We start from the raw sequence: 17,480 nt of genomic DNA on the forward strand, positions 1-17,480 counted from the left end.
CAGAGAGTTCCCTACATTCTGAATTAGAGATAGTTCCTACCTAAAAGACTTAAAATGCCAACTCTTGACTTTCTCAGCCTTCCTTACATATTGAGTGTGACTCCACAAACAAGACTCTTAATCAAGCATACACACAACATCTTTGAAGCAAAACCTAGAGACATTTAAAAACAGACCACAGACTCCATTTACAGAGAAGGTAGTACTGGCAGTGGCAGCTACTTCCAGTGTCCAATATAGCAGAAAAGTCGTTCTGGTGGCAGCGTCCAGCTTGCAGCTCCCAAGCAGGAGCACTGTACACTGCTGCCTCTTTTCTGGCTGGTTCGCCTCCAAAGCTGATTCTACGACTCCCTGGAGAATTCTGTGAGATGCTTCCTACCTTTTAATAAATTTTTTTGCTGAAATTGCACTGAGTTGATTTCTATTGCTGGTAACTAAGATACAGGGACACCTAATAGAATAACCACCCCATTACACTTCATTCACAGGCCAATATAATAATGAATTATATTGTCTTATAGTTAATTGCCAGTAGAATATGGGTTAACTATGTCAAGAGGGAAGGAAAGAACATTTTAGGCAGAAGGCATAGCAGGAAGTCATATATGGCTGGAAGGAACATAGAGAATACCAGCCACTGACGGGACAATGTGTCCAGAAGATAAAGTGAACTAATTGGTGAAAGATGTCAATGGATAGAAAGTTGTTAGAGGAATTAAGTAACTGGATCATAGTAGCTCTACAAGACCATCTGAAGACACTTTTATTTTAAGTTCATGAACAATGTAAAGTTATTGAAGGTTTTTAACTGGCAGATGTTATGCTCAGATTTATATTTTGAAAAAAAATTACTCTATCACATAAAGAATAAATTGGAGGTGGGGAAATGCTGGTTGGAATTCGCTTGGATTTGAGCTTTGCTCATAGTATTATGAGGTTCTACATTGTTCCAAGTTAATCACTGCTTTCTAGCTTTGTCTTGCTACTAATTCTAAAATTTTCCATTTGGAGTAATCCAGGGTGAAGTCCTCCCTCTCCCATCAGAGAGCCCTTTAACCTTTAAAGCTAACTAAACATGCAGAGCAGTCTGGGGCAATATTTTCTCCAAGTTTCTTGCTGTTTATAAATAGCTATTGCTAATAAAGACACTTAAATTTTTATCAAGTCCATTTAACTTCATATAGATGTATAACTTAGATTGGATTCTTTTGATATCCAGGAATTAAAGCAGTTCTAGTCTGTTTTTTGTTTGTCTGGTTTTTAAGAGCTGGGGTACATTTCATCTTACTCTTCTAAAACTAAAAATGAAAGTATCACACTAAAACATATGCTAATAATGTGTCCTTATATTATTTCATGTATTGTTATGAATACTATGGCTGTATTACAAGACCTATTCAAAACTAAAATTAAGTCTGAAGATACTATTTATACTTTTAGTTGGTCTCAGAGAATGAAACAATGATTGCACATGGCCAGATTGCAGATGGCCAGCCAAATAATTAGAGCTGCTACTGATTTTAATAAGTATGACCTTCTGAATTTTAGCATATCCCCCAAAACATTACAAAAGACATTCAGTGGAAAGTCAACCATTTGGTTTTTCATTCATTAGTATAGTCAAAAACCTTTCAGTTTCTGAAGAATAATGTTACCATTCTAGAAAATCTTTCCAAGCAATATCCCATGAGTTTGTTTCTAAGTCTATGAGTCTGTTTCTGTTTTGTATATAGATTCATTTGTATTTTTTTTAGATTCCACATATAAGTGATATCATACAAAAGGGGAAAGGGGGGGATAAATTAGGAGCATGGAACTAACAGATACACACTACTCTATGTAAAATAGATAAGCAACAGTGATTTACTGTATAACACAGGGAACTATATTCAATATCTTGTAATAATCTATAATGGAAAATAATCTGAAAAATATGTGTGTGTGTGTGTGTGTATATATATATATATATATATATAAAACTGAATCACTTTGCTGTACACCTAAAACTAACACAATATTGTAAATCAACTATACTTCAATAATAATTTTTTAAAAAGCAATATTAAGAACAAAGGCAAGGCATTTGGTGACTAATACATGCAAAGTTGGTAGGGAGATATCTCTAAGGCCAGCCTGCTCACAACAGCACTGCAGAAACTAGGGGAGGAATCAGAGGTTAAACGTCAAGACAGAGGAGTTTTGCAAGTTCCAGACTGGTATCTTACATAAGAGTGATTTTGTTCAAATCATTCTGTGTTTTTTTGTTTTGTTTTGTTTTGTTTTTGGCTGTGTTGGGTCTTCATTGCTGCATGTGCGCTTTCTGTACTTGCTGCAAGGGGGAGCTACTCCTGTTGCGGTGCATGGGCTTCTCATTGCGGTGGCTTCTCTTGTTGCAAAGCACAGGCTCTAGGCGCCTGGACTTCAGTAGTTGTGGCACGCAGGCTTAGTAGTTGTGGTTCGTGGGCTGTAGAGCGCAGGCTTAGTAGTTGTGGCACACGGGCTTAGTTGCTCCGTGGCATGTGGGATCTTCCCAGACCAGGGCTTGAACCCATGGCCCTGCACTGGCAGGCGGATTCTTAACCACTGCACCACCAGGGAAGTCCCATTTCATGCTTATTTTAACAAACAAAAAAAAGTGTAGAATTTGCTTAAGAAAAATAAAAGTATATATTATTTGTCCAAAGTATGTTTAAGGTAATATGAAGCTGAACCATATGAAAATGTCATTTTTGTAAGTCAAAAATGATTAAATATGACAATTTTATGTGGCCCAACCTAATAAAACCTACCAGTGCAGTATAACGTACCATAACATATAGCAAATCATTGAGTTTGCCCATTCTGAGAAGATAGATATACATTTTTCTCCATTTTTTAGTATCAACAATTATCTTCTATCAAATAAATTTAGTCTTACTAGATGCCAAAAACACTTGCTGTGGACATTTTTAAAAAACGTTATCAAATTTATAAGAGAATTTGATGGTAATATTTTTAATGGTAACAAAGGGGCAACAGGGTATAAAATGTACTGATGAACTGGCTCAACCTATAATGTTTTTAAAGACCTCATTGATCTCTGGGCCGTCACAGAATTAGAGAAGATATACTCACACTGTAGATCTCCATAGTTCCTTGGAACTTAAAATCTCAGGAAAGATGAGGGTTAATATAAATAGGTTTTTTTTAAAGTAATTGTGGCAGCTAACACTTAAATAGTGTTTACTGTGCCAGGCACTGTTCTAGGTGCTTTACATGTATTAACTCATTTAGTCCTCACAGCAATACAGTGAAGTAGGTAGTACTGTCATTATTCCCATTACACAGATGAGGAAGTAGAGATACAGAACAGTTTGTACAAAACTTATACAGCATGTAAGTGCCTGAGCTGAAATTTAACCCTAAGAATTCTGGCACCAGAGTTGTTACTTAACCAACAGTAAACTGCCTCTCAATATAAAGAAGGTCTAGTATCATTCAGTCAATTCTAATATACTGCAAGGTTGCTATATTAGTTGAAATACAAAGTTCCTTAATAGAGCTTGTCAAGTTTCTTTCCATTCTAATAGCTGCTATTCTGGACTGTTGGAATAGTTCTTTAGCTAGGATACAGATTTCTAATCTTCTCCCCCATTTCTAGGCCAGCCTGCATCCTGCTGCTAGATTAATACAAGTAAATCATCACTTCAGTCCTGTTACTACCTTGCTCAAATTGCTTTAATGACTATATTTCCACTGCCAGGAAAGGATGTAAATGAGAGCACCCTCTAGGATCTGGTAGCATAGCTCACCACAAGCTCAGTATTTCTTGGAAGTTTCCTGTTTTATCTTAAAAATTTGCACAAATTTTACATCCCACTCCATAGTACATCTGTTTGTTTTAATATAAAAATAACGTATTAAATTTAAATAAATGTTTTAAAATAGTGTTTTAAATTTAGATTAAAACTTAAATTACTTAATTCTTGAAATTTTCAAATAAAATTGATGAGCCAGAAAGATGCTTTATATTTATTCTGGGCCTTCTAATGTCACATGAGGTTTGCATTCTCCTATTTGAAGAGCCTGGGTGTTCAGGATAGATTTTAGGTGCCTTTGCTTCTTATTTATTTATTTATTTATTTTTGGCTGCGTTGGGTCTTTGTTGCTGTGCACAGGCTTTCTCTAGTTGTGGAGAGCGGGGGGCTACTCTTCGTTGTGGTGCGCGGGCTTCTCATTGCGGTGGCTTCTCTTTTTGCGGAGCATGGGCTCTAGGCACACAGGCTTCTGTAATTGTGGCTCACGGGCTCTAGAACTCGGGTTCAGTAGTTGTGGCACTGGCTTAGTTGCTCCACAGCATGTGGGATCTTCCCAGACCAGGGATGGAACCCATGTCCCCTGCATTGGCAGGCAGATTCTTAACCACTGAGCCATCAGGGAAGCCCTGCTTCATATTTTAGAGTCTAAGTTATCTGGCCATATTCCAACCTTCCCATCTTATAACTTGCTGTTTCCCTGTATTAATCCTCTGATAAATCCATCTACCCATCCATAAGTATTTACCACATACCCTCCTAAAGATGTCATGTACTGTATACCACCTATACATCTTGGCTTTTGTCCTTTCTCCCCGCTTTGTAATATAGGCATACCTCATTTTATTGGACTTTGCTTTATTGCACTTCACAGATATTGCATTTTTTACATATTGAACGTTTGTGGCAACCCTGCGTTAAGCAAGTCTTTTGGCGCCATTTTTCCAACAGCGTTTGCTCACTTCATGTCTCTGTGTCAAGTTTCGGTAGTAATTCTTGCAATATTTCAAACTTTTTAATTATTATTGTATTTGTTATGGTGATCTGTAATCAGTGATCTTTGATGTTACTGGTGTAATTGTTTTGGGGCACCAGGAACCACACCCATGTAAGATATGGAACTCAATCAGTATTGTGTGTGTTCTGACTGCTTCACTAACTGGCTGTTCCCCCATCTCTCTCCCTCTCCTTGGGTCTCCCTATTCCCTGAGACAAAACAATATTGAAATTAGCCCAATTAATAACCCTACAGTGGCCCCTAAGTGTTCAAGTGAAAGGAGGAGTTGCACATCTCTCCCTTTAAATCAAAAGCTAGAAATTATTAAGCTCAGTGAGCAAGGCATGTAGAAAGTTAAAACAGGTTGAAAGCTAGGCCTCTTGTGCCAGACAGTTAGCCAAGTTGTGAATGCAAAGGAAGAGTTCTTAAAGGAAATTAGAAGTGTGAGTCCAGTGAACATATGAATGACAAGAAAGCAAAACAGCCTTATTGCTGATATGAAGAAAGTTTTAGTGGTCTTGGATAGAAGATCAAACCAGCCACAACATTCTCTTAAGCCAAAGCCTAATCCAGAGCAAGGCCTTAATGCTCTTCATTTCTGTGAAGACTGAGAGAGTTGAGGACACTGCAAAAAAAAAAGTTTAAAGTTAGCAGAGGTTGGTTCATGAGGTTTAAGAAAAGAAGCCATCTCCATAGCATCAAAGTGCAAGGTAAAGCAGCAAGTGCTGATGTAGAAGCAGCAGCAAGTTACCCAGAAGATCTAGCTAAGATAATGAAGGTTAAGAAAGAGAAAAACAAATACCGTATGCTAACACATATATATGGAATCTGAAAAAAAAAATGGTTATGAAGAACCTAGGGGCAGGACAGGAATAAAGATGCAGACGTTGAGAATGGACTTGAGGACACGGGGAGGTGGAATGGTAAGCTGGGATGAAGTTAGAGAGTGGCATGGATTTATATATACTACCAAATGTAAAATAGATAGCTACTGGGAAGCAGCCGCATAGCACAGGGAGATAGCTTGGCGCTTTGTGATCACCTAGAAGGGTGGGATAGGGAGGATGGGAGGGAGACGCAAGAGGGAGGCGATATGGGGATATATGTATATGTATAGCTGATGCACTGTGTTATACAGCAGAAACTAACACACCATTGTAAAGCAATTCTATTCCAATAAAGATGTTAAAAAAAAGATAATGAAGATTGGTACACTATACAACAGATTTTCAGTATAGCCCTATGTTGGAAGAAGATGCCGTCTAGCACTTTCATAGGTAGAGAGGAGAATTCAGTGCCTGGCTTCAAAGCATCAAAGGATAGGCTGTCTCTCTTTTTGGGGCTAATGCAGCTGATGAAGTTGAAGTCAGTGCTCATTTACCATTCTGAAAATCCTAAGGCCCTTAAGAATTATGCTAAATCTACTCTGCCTGTGCTCTATAAATGGAACAACAAAGCCTGGGAGACAGCACATCTGTTGACAACATGGTTTACTGAATATTTTAAGCCCACTGATGAGACCTACTGCTCAGAAAAGAGATTCCTTTTGAAATATTACTGCTCATTAACAATGTACCTGTCACCCAAGAGCTTTGATGGAGATGTGCAATGAGATTCATGTTGTTTTCATGCCTGCTAACACAACATCCATTCTGCAGTCCATGGATCAAGGAGTAATTTCAACTTTCAAGCCCTATTCTTTAAGAAATACGTTTAATAAGGCTATAGCTGCCATAGATAGTGATTCCTCTGATGGATCTGGGCAAAGTAAATTGCAAACCTTCTGGAAAGGATTCACCATTCCAAATGCCATTAAGAATATTTGTGATTCATGGCAAGAGGTCAAAATATCAACAGAAATAGGAGTTTACAAAAAATCGATTGCAACCCTCATGGATGACTTTGAGGGGTTCAAGATTTCAGTGGAGAAAGTAACTGTGGATGTGGTGGAAACAGCAAAAAACTAAAATTAGAAGTGGAGGCTGAAGATGTGGCTGAATTGCTACAATCTCATGATAAAACTTGAATGGGTGAGGAGTTGCTTCTTAAGGATAAGCAAAGAAAGTGGTTTCTTGAGGTGGAATCTACTCTTAATGAAGATGCTGTGAAGATTGTTGAAATGACAGTAACTTAGCTGATAAAGCAGCAGCAGGGTTTGAGAGGATTCAGTCCAGTTTTGAAAGAAGTCCTGCTGTGGGTATGGGTAAAATGCTATCAAACAACATTGCATGCTACAGAGAAATTGTGAGAGCAAGAGTCAATCAATGCACCAAACGTCACTGTTGTCTTATTTTAAGAAATTCTCACAGCCACCCCAGCCTTCAGCACCCACCACCCTGATCAGTCAGCAGCCATCAACATCGAGGTAGGACCTTCCACCAGGGAAAAGATTATGACTCACTGAAGGCTCAGATGTTTGTTAGCATTTTTTAGCAATAAAGTTTTTTAATTAAGGTATGTACACCGTTTTTCAGACATAATGCTATTGCACAATTAATAGACAACAGTAGAGGGTAAACATAACTTTTCTTTTTTTTTTTTTTTTTTGCGGTACGCGGGCCTCTCACTGTTGTGGCCTCTCCCGTTGCGGAGCACAGGCTCCGGACGCGCAGGCTCAGCGGCCATGGCTCACGGGCACAGCCGCTCCGCGGCATGTGGGATCTTCCCGGACCGGGGCACGAACCCGTGTCCCCTGCATCGGCAGGCAGACTCTCAACCGCTGCGCCACCAGGGAAGCCCCTAAACATAACTTTTATATGCACTGGGAAACCAAAAAATTTGTGTGAGTTGCTTTTTGAGAATAATATTTGCTTTAGTGCAGTGGTCTGGAACTGAACCTACAATATCTCCGAGGTATGCCTGTACCCTCTCTCCTCACTTCTGTTAAAGTGTTAATCTTTCAAGACCTAATTCATTTACTAGCTTTTCCTGACTACTCCAGTCAGGACTTTGAATTCCTGTAATACTTACTCAATGCTTATTATACAACAGGTTGCATTTTTAATATTTGTTTGACTAAGTCTTACACATAAACTTTTTAAGAGTTCAACATGCAGAGAAGCAAAAAAAAGGACATTTCGGGCAGTAGACACGGTGTGTACAAAGGCACAGGATTATGAAGTAGCACAGAGTATCCCAGTAAATGCTAGGTTGTTTACTATAGCTGGAATGTAGAGTATATACTGGGAATGTGAGAAAAGTAGGAATCAAACCATGAAAGAATATATAACTCATGCTACGAAATGTACATCTCACCTGCCCCAGCCCCTACCATAATTAATGGGAATTCATCAAAGAAATCAAATAGGAAAGATTTATTGTATTAGTTTTAATCAACTTTGATGTAATTTCTCTAGGTTTTAATATTCTTCATTTTCTTAGATCTTATTTTTATTTTATATACCAGTAAAATTATTATATTTTTATGCAGTCTTTTTTCTTAATCTATATGTATCCTCCATATACTCAATGTGTATACACATATATATGTATAGACACATATAGAGAGATGAATTGTTCATTACTTTAAAAGATGGGATTACACACACACACACACACACACACACACCCTGCACCTTGCATTTCTCGCTCTACAGTGCTTTGTAGAAATAGCTCTAATTTATTTTTTTAATGACTGCAATACTGTGTAGTATGGAGGTACCAAATTTTTTTTAACTTTCCCCCTATTTGTAGACATTCATGTTGTTTCCAGTTTCTTTATATTTTTTAAGGAGATATAGCTAAATCAAACCTTATGTTTATCTGACTAAATTTCACTGTAGCCTATGATTATTTCACCATAAACTATTAAATAATCCATGTAGGTTTGGGTATATAAGATGATGTAAATTTATATTGATAATTTCTTATTATGATACTGTCTCATATCCTCTGTTTGCTACCAAATTGGTGGATATTTAGGAGTTGTTCCCAGTAGTACTATAACATCATAATGCATGAAATAGACCCATTTGATGACTCAAATTTTAAGTTAAAGTGTAGTGATACCTTATATATTAAAAATAGGGAAATTACAATAATATTTTCTAAACTGAGATGTTAACAGGAATTTTATGACAGAAATGTTCCAAGGTCAAATTATTTGGGAAAATATACTGAATTGAACTGGGTTCTGCAAATGTTCGCATTTCTCTAAGAGTGCATTATTCCATGAAATGCCCTTTGGAAAGGAGTGCTCTACATTATTCTAAAATAATATAGACATCTGAATTGTGTTCAGACATAAGAGCAGATTTTCAAAGGCCATTTTTTGTGGCACCATTTTGATAGACGTGTACTGTTGGTCCCCTGGTAGTACAGGTCTGAGAAAGATGACCCACTCAGATTGCTGCTAATTTGTCTAAGTGTTATTCCCAGTACCCCTCCTATAGTTAATACATCTATTAATCAATCACAAAAGCTTGGAATTCCAGTGATACTGGATTATGAATATTGTAAAGCATACCCAGTACCTTCCTTACCTTCATAGTTTTGCAAACTTTTCCTGTTCCATCTGCCCATAATCCTCTCTCTCTTGTTATGTTTCTGTATATTAAGATCTCAGTTTTCTTTAAATGCTCCCTTGTTTTTGAAGCTTTCTCCAGTGGGAATTAAAACCATTCCTTTTCTGATTTTCTCATACCGCTTTGCCTTTCTTTCAGTAATTTAACTTCTTGCCTTATGATTCACACAGTTGTTGTTCATGTACATTACAGTAGATGTTGTGCCATGACCTCTAGTTCATGTGGAGGAGCTCATAGACCAGCTGAGGATAAATAAATTTATACAATGTGATGTGATATGTATTTATAATGGTACACAATGCTAGTGATAAAAGGAATGACATGAGAAACTATGGACTAAAACGTTTGAATGTAAATTAGCTTATATAACTAAGATTTTAGCTTTATTTAGAATGTTTAAGTCTAGAACTGAAGTAGAATGTTGTACTGGTTATTGTACATAACTTTCTCTTCCACTTAGCTTATAATTGCTCTGAACACCTGGCCTGTATATTACTTATTTTGCTGTTTTCTATTGTACCTATAGCACTCCTATAGATAAATAGAATACATTCAATAAATGTTTGTTAGATTGAATTAATTTTTAGAAGCTGCAATTTTAAAAAAATTTATTCTCACAATCTGAAATTTGATAGTTTATGTCTGCATATTCAGACTGCTATTTTATTCTTAATTTAAGACATAGTTATAGGGAAGGCGACAACATTTTAAAATCTTTATTATTTTTTGACTCTCAGAAGCACTTTTGGAAACTGTAGACTTACTCCATGGATACTGCCTTTGCACAAAATATTTATGGAATTGCTTTTGTTCCTTAAGATACTATTTTGCATGCACATTACTAGTTTCATCTGAATTCTTAAACCAACTAAATGTCATGTCAAACTAAGCTTAGTGGGTCAAAAGTTATGTATGCCTTTTGGGGTCAGAAACAACAAGGGATCTTGTGTCGTACAAAAGTTAACTGTAGAGTCAATTACAAAAGAGAAATTCCAGAAATATTTTCACAATTCTGGCATTTCTGGGCTTGTTTACAGCCTCTGAAGATAACCATTTTGAAGGACAAAAGTGACTTAAAGTATATTTATTAAAATACCACATTCTTCATAGTCCAGTTTATTAAGGAGAGTTGTTGGTTTTGTTGGACTGGAATTTAAGCATTTTATTATGTTTCCTGACTAATTATCTGTCTAATACTATTTTTAATTGGTATTAAACTTTTAACAGTGACCCTGATATTATAACTTGTTTTAATTAAAGAATAGCATTCTTATCTCATTGTTTTCTTTCTTTAAAAAAATGCCATTACAGCCCAGTTTTTTTTTTCATTTTGTATTGGATATTTTCCATCATGAAAAAAATGTATACATTCATGCTCATGATTTTCTCATTATTATATTCATTGTTATCATTGGGTATTGATAATGGAAGATGAGACCAAAGTCATCCTTATTACCTGATTATCTGATCCTTTACCTAAAGGAGCGTAATCTAGAGATAAGACCTAGGAGATATCAGATGAAGCAAATACTGTAAAGCAGCATTTATTTCAATTGCACTTATTTCGTTTCTGAGAAATTAAACAGGAGTTGAGCTAAAGTTTACTTTTGCTTTAGCCAGAAAGAAAAGAATTGTCAGTCATATTAATCCTGTAGACATGAAGAGATGGATCTATTTAAGAAAACAAATGCCTTTTTATACCCTTTTAGGTCACTTGAGATATCATTTATTTCTAATTTTTATTCTGAATTCAGAGTATTTTATTTTATACATTTATAAAATCAGCTTTTATAGGGACTAGGTACCATTTTTCAATTTCTCTTTAATTTGTGTTTTACTTATAAATAATAAAATAATTGTACTACTCTAGACTTTACTAATTAAGTCTGATAAAATTCACTTGCAAGTAATTAGTACAGAATACATATTTTCAAAAGGATTCAAACAGGTTTATGGAGCATACAACTTTAAATATCAAAGGGTAAAATAGAGATTTGGGGTGTACTAGCCTAACCTTTTAAATCTGGTAGATAAGGAAGCCGTCTGAGCTGCTGTCACATGCATGACCTGGAATAATTTGGACAATTGGGCATTCTTATATTTTTTATGCAAAATATATATTCACAAATACTATCCATCATGTCCAGATTTTTAATAAGGTACTTTGATTTTTGTGAAAATAAGTTATAACTATTACAAGGATAGTATACTTTGTGAAGAAATTGGGCTTGTGTTATTACAATTTTTAACAATTAACATTTGCATACTCTTTTACGTTTATCCAAGATTTTTATATTTATTATCTCAGTTCATCTTAGAAACAGTAGAGATAATACATACATGGTTGATAGGAGTTAAGACTCATTTAGCTGAAGAACACTTGCCCTTTCTGCCCTCCCCTCCCCCTCCCCTCCCTCCCCACTCCACACACACAAGCTTAGGCTAAAAGGAGATATTGTGGTTTATAGGATAGAATGGTCTCCAGAAAGACTAATCTGAGGCTCGCAGTTCTTATCCCCTGAATTGGCTTCATTGTCAGCTCCACACTTGGTGTAACTGACAGTTTTGAGTGTCAGTGGTCCTGATCTGATTAAGTATCCATCCTTGGAAACCTCACTGTGGACAGAGGGATAGGGGGCTATGCAGACTGGCTTTGGCAATTAGACCCACCTCTAAAGCTGTCGAACGGGTGAGTTGTCAAAAGGAAAATTGGTATACAGTTAGCAGAAATAGCAGGAAAGCATGGTGGAGAGACAAACTTCAAGTATCCACTCCAGCAGGTATTATCATCTCCACTTAACAGATGAGAAAATGGATAGTCAGAGAGGCTAAATGATCTGCCCAAACTTAGGTCCTCTGCTTACAAATTCTGCTCCAGGCTGCCTTAAAGGAAAAGGAAAGTAAGAATGGATAAGACAAAAGAGGTGGTTCCAGGTATTTATTTTTAGTTTGTGTTTTGAAGTGAACCAGGCAATATTGATTTTAGGGTGATGATTAGGGTTAGAGTTGTTGAACAAGACATTTGTGGGAAATAAAATGTCGTGAGGTCTGTGCAAGGGAGTAGTAGGAGGTACAGTAGACATGATCCTTAACATCCAGAGTTAGGATTTGGGGATAAAAATTAAAATAGCTAGCATTTATTAACCATTCCTTATGCCTCAGGCACTGTGCTAAACACTCTTCCTATAATATATGTTAACACTCACAACATTCCTATGAAATGAGGATTTTACAGATAAGGAAGCATAAACAAAAAGAGATTTAATATCTTGTCCAAGACTATATAACTAGAAAGGGTTAGAGTCAAGATTTGAACCCAGGAGTTCTAGAACCCACCACAGTGCCTGTTTTTGTTTTTCATTGTTAGCAGTTAAAGTAGCAATGTTTAGTTACCTGCCATGTGCTGGCTGCCATAGCAGATATTTGTCTGGTGTAACACCTGTTTTCTAGAAACTTACCCTTTAAGGTTGGACAGTACAGCAGTTCATATGCAGCCACATTTAAGAATTTAAATTTGAATTGCTAAGTTCCTACAGATCATTGTTAATGTTAATTTTATACTGTTTTGTTCTATATTTATCAAAGTTACACATGCACATAGTTTAAAAAATCAAGTAGTCCTACAAGACTTATTTTTAAAAGAAATTAGCAGTTTCCTGTTCTACACCTCTTTTCACCATTTTTCCAATTACCAGAAGCAATCACTTTCAGTTCTTTCTAGGTGTTTCTTTTGGTGTTTATGAAGAACAATATCTCTAAATAAATGATTATATTTCTACTTCTTGATTTTTTTTCAGCTTCACATTTAATCCATTAATTTCCCACTGCTCATGTTTAAAGAAAGGGGGATATCTGGATAATACATAATTGGGGCTTGATGACTGTGCATTCCATAGATCTGACTATGCTGTTTTGTTCAGGAACTCCCAGTGTCAATTTATTGAGAACTTTAATCCAGTTTTTAATCCAGTTAGATTCTCTTTAATCCAGTTAGATTCTCCAAAGAAGAATCTTTCACTCTCCTACCTAGAGGTTATAAGGTGTGCTACTAGCATTTTACAAACTAAGTAGAAGAGGACTTGGGATGTCATATTCAAAGTATAAAACTTCATTCAGTTCTGTTTTCAGTAGAGTACTCTGCTGACCAGAATTCTCCAAATTTCCCAGTTTGGGAACCTTCTGTTTTACCACTCCAAAGAATAAACATTGTCTTCGGCTAGGATGATAGAGGGAGGGGTACTTGTCCAGTTGCAGATGGTAGAGAGGGAATGCAAGAGACTAATTCTTAAACAGACTTCCAACCAGCCTTGCTCTTATTTCTACCTTTAAACTACTTCCATAAGTCTGGGTGCTACCAATTACTAAGTTTCTTGGAAACTGTAATGCAAATAAAACTTTTTCCTGGCTTTATCTCCGACTAGTTTAAGGTTTAGTTTGTTTGGATTTGCTAAGTCAGTTAGCTGTAGTCCTTCTGCTGTCTAGTTTCCAAATTTTGGTACTGTCATTCATCCCTCATTCTCTTTTTCTTTCTTGTTTCATGCTTTTTAATGAAATATTTAATATTATATTGTATTTTAATGTGGTTTTGAAAGGGGATGGAATTAAGTATATGTTCAATCTACCATCTTTAACCAGAAATCAACATTATTATCTACTGAGTAGTTTTTCTTTCTAACGTGTTAGATTTGAGATAAATACCTTTTTTTTTAATATCTTTTTCAAAAAGACAATTTCTATTTTAAGAAAATGGGAAATTACCATATCCAATTCCTATACTCAGTCTCAGAGTAAGACTTGAAGAGATTGCTGGTTATGTGTCATATATTTTATATTGAATGCTTTTATTATGACACAGGCCTGCTTTCTTCACAGTGTGTGGGGATGTTTAATACTCCATTGCCCTGGGAACAATAACTAAGAGCCATATATTACAGAGCTCAATATATTAGAGTCAGGACATGGACAAGATTATCAAAATTTCCAAATCGAAAACTGGGCAACATTGTTTAACCTTTAGAGGAAGTAATTGTTTGTTTCATTATCTTACTTAATATATGTATACAGTGATTTTTGGTTATTAAAGACAGTGTCGTGTGTACACTTCATTATTTCACCTAATACAGTATAACATAATTTTTGATTGTCACACTATGTTTTATGAATAAAGATTCAGAGACTCAGAGAAGTTAAGTTACTTCCCCAGATTCTTACAGCTAGTGGGTGACAGAGGTAGAATTTGAACTGAGGATTCACTTACTTCAAAGCTAATACTCTTTGGAAGTGGCCGTGTATAATAAAATTTGGAAATATAGGACCACCGTAAAGTTCCCCAGAACTTGGGGGGAAGTCACAGAAAGGTTGCTATCAAAAACTGTAACCAGCAGAAACTAATGCAACATTGTAAAGCAATTATACTCCAATAAAGATATAAAAAAAAATTGTAACCAGAAAATCACACCATTTATTCTTTGTACATTTTCACACAACCATTTCATTGAATCCTTGTAACAGCCGTATGAGCTATGTAGGTTTAAATCTTATTAAGTGTGTAAAATACCGTTTGCCTGTGTGTGAACAGGATTAACTCACAAACCTCTTCTCCTGGTCCCCCAACCCCATCACTTCCATAGATAAAGGAAAACTTAATCTTACCAGCTGGTAGTAACTTGGTCACTTCTGAGTTAAAATTGAGTCAATTTAGGCTTTAAGATTCTTCTTCTTATCCTCTCCTTCGCTTCTGCTCTTCCCCAAGTTCCTGGGGAGACTCATATCGTCCTGATATCAGCGGATAAGCATGGGCTTCCACATTCTTCTCTCTGCTTGCTGGTCTCTGCTGAGTTACTCAGGGCCCTTGGCATTTGGGCACCATGTGCCGTCATCCGCTGAGATGTGTTTCCTCTTGCTGGGCCTCTGAACTTCATATACTTAGTCTACTGCTGAGGTTCTTGCTGTGGTCTCCAGTTGTGAGGACCAGGTACTCTTCACCCTGTTTCCTCAAACCCCAGTCTCCTTAATGTCTTCCAGATCAGTCTTAGCCACTTTTGCACCCCTCTCATGGCAAAGACTTCAGTAACTTTTCAGATGTTCTGCCACAATGCACTGGTACTCTCTGAATCCAAAGATGTCTTCAGACAAATCCTCCCAGCTACCTTTCTCAGTCGTCATCTTCAGTACTCTACCCTCAGATACCTCAACGCTCTTTTTTGTCTGGTGGACAGTATTTTTTTTCCTTTCCATGGGAAAACACCTGTTGTGTCGTCTTGCGTTCTTATCTACTCTGTAGTTTTTACAGTATAAGCTTTATGAAAATAATATATAATAATGCAGCTCTCTATGTACTGAAGTGATCAAATGACAAAACATATTACATAAAGAAAGCAAGGTATAGAACAGAGTGTATAACCTGCTCCATTTCTGTAAATACATGTATAGATATGGCAATGCATTAAACATTTCTGGAAGAATACATGAGCGGTAGCAGGGATTGCCTCTGGGGAGGGAAAATAGATGTCTGGGGGACAGGACTGGATGGGAAATTTTTCACTGCCTTTTTATATCTCTCAAATTCTATATCATGCAAATAACCTATTCAAAAATAAATAAAAGATAATTATAAAACATTTATAATTTGGCTTCTTCAGTCCTGCCAAGCTCCAGATCATCTGATTCTCATCCACAGACAGAAAGTAGCTCTTTTGGCAAAGCTATCTTTTTTGCCCTTCTCTGCTTCCTGATGTGCCACTCTTTCTTGTAGAACTTTATTGAAGGCTGCATGAAGCAGCAGCCTGCTCCAACATTCTGAATTTTTCCCCTTCATTAGAAGGGAAAACACTTCAGTAGGAAGATGGCCTGAGTCCCAAATATATCAGATGGTGGTTTAGCCACTTTGCTAACTTGCCAGACTAAGAGGGGTCCGCACTACCCGTCACCTGACCTCTTTGGCCAGGCCAAGACTGTATTTTAAGGTCTGTTACTTGCAAGAATTTTTATTATCTGCAGGCCTATCACACTGAATAGATGTTTAATTAATTATGATGCATATAAACGCATGAATGAATAATTTTTATTTACAGGAATAATCCACCTAATTTTAAATGTATTAACTAATAGGGATTTTAAAAGTCTGTATTTTAAATTTCCCAACTGTTCAGTAATTATAGCTGTCTTTTTTCCCCCTGATTCCAAGATCCACTCAAGGATCATGCATTGTATTCAGTTGTCATATCCATTTAACCTCCTTTAAACTTAAAAAAAGAAAAATTCCCAGCCTTCTTGTGTCATGTTGTTGACATGTTTTAAAAGTCTGGGCAAATTGTTTGCAAGATGTCCCTTAATTTAGATTTTTCTGATTTTTTTTTGATTATTAGATTGAGATTAAACATTCTTGGCAAGAATATTCCATTGGTGATGTTGTGCTTTCTCAAGGTATCATATCAAGTGTAAGAGGAGATTAGTAACACAGTAGAAAAGCACACTACTATGGTTTGATGGAAGATCCAGTTTGAGTTTTTCAATTCTACTTGCTTTAACTTTACACTAAACAGGTAGTTTCTAAGTGGTTTGTACTTAAATAGACCAGGTAGCAGGAAATAGTATTATATCCAGTCCATTTGCTATCATTTTGGAACAATAAAAAGTTGCCTTTTTAAATTTATCAGTTCTTGTGAGTTTGTAACAGTTTGGGGAGCTCTGATAAAATCAACTTTCTGATTTGCAAAGCGGAGGGCCAGGTGGTAATAATATCCATTCATAGCACTGAAGTGAGAATTACTTGAGATGTTAACAGAAGTGAAATATCACTGAAAGTAATATGCTCTGTGAAGAGTCTCTATTAATATAATCAACCCCACTCAGGTATTTCTCTTTAAAAACCACATATATGGCATACACTATTGTTATTGTATCTGACACTGTTGTACTTTATGAATATTAATCTTTATAATGACCCTTCTACTTGGGTACTGTTATTATCCCTATTTACAGATGAGGAAACTAAGGCACAGAGAGGATAAGTAATGTTCCCAAGGTCATATAACAAATAAGTGGTAATGGGGAACTTCCCTGGTGGTCCAGTGGTTAAGACTCCACGCTTCCAATGCAGAGGGCGTGGATTCAGTCCCTGGTCGGGGAACTAGATCCCGCATGCATGCTGCAACTAAGAAGCCC

General features: G+C 36.4%; 1 protein-coding gene across 13 annotated transcripts in view; it reads left to right on the plus strand.

Annotated features, from left to right (window-relative positions):
• The window catches only part of MBD5 (methyl-CpG binding domain protein 5), a 404,533-nt gene that overhangs the window by 241,861 nt on the left and 145,192 nt on the right, over positions 1-17,480 (plus strand). The window lies entirely within an intron of this gene.

Source organism: Stenella coeruleoalba (assembly GCF_951394435.1).
Source record: "Stenella coeruleoalba genome assembly, chromosome: 6".
Classification (NCBI taxonomy): Eukaryota; Metazoa; Chordata; class Mammalia; order Artiodactyla; family Delphinidae; genus Stenella; species Stenella coeruleoalba.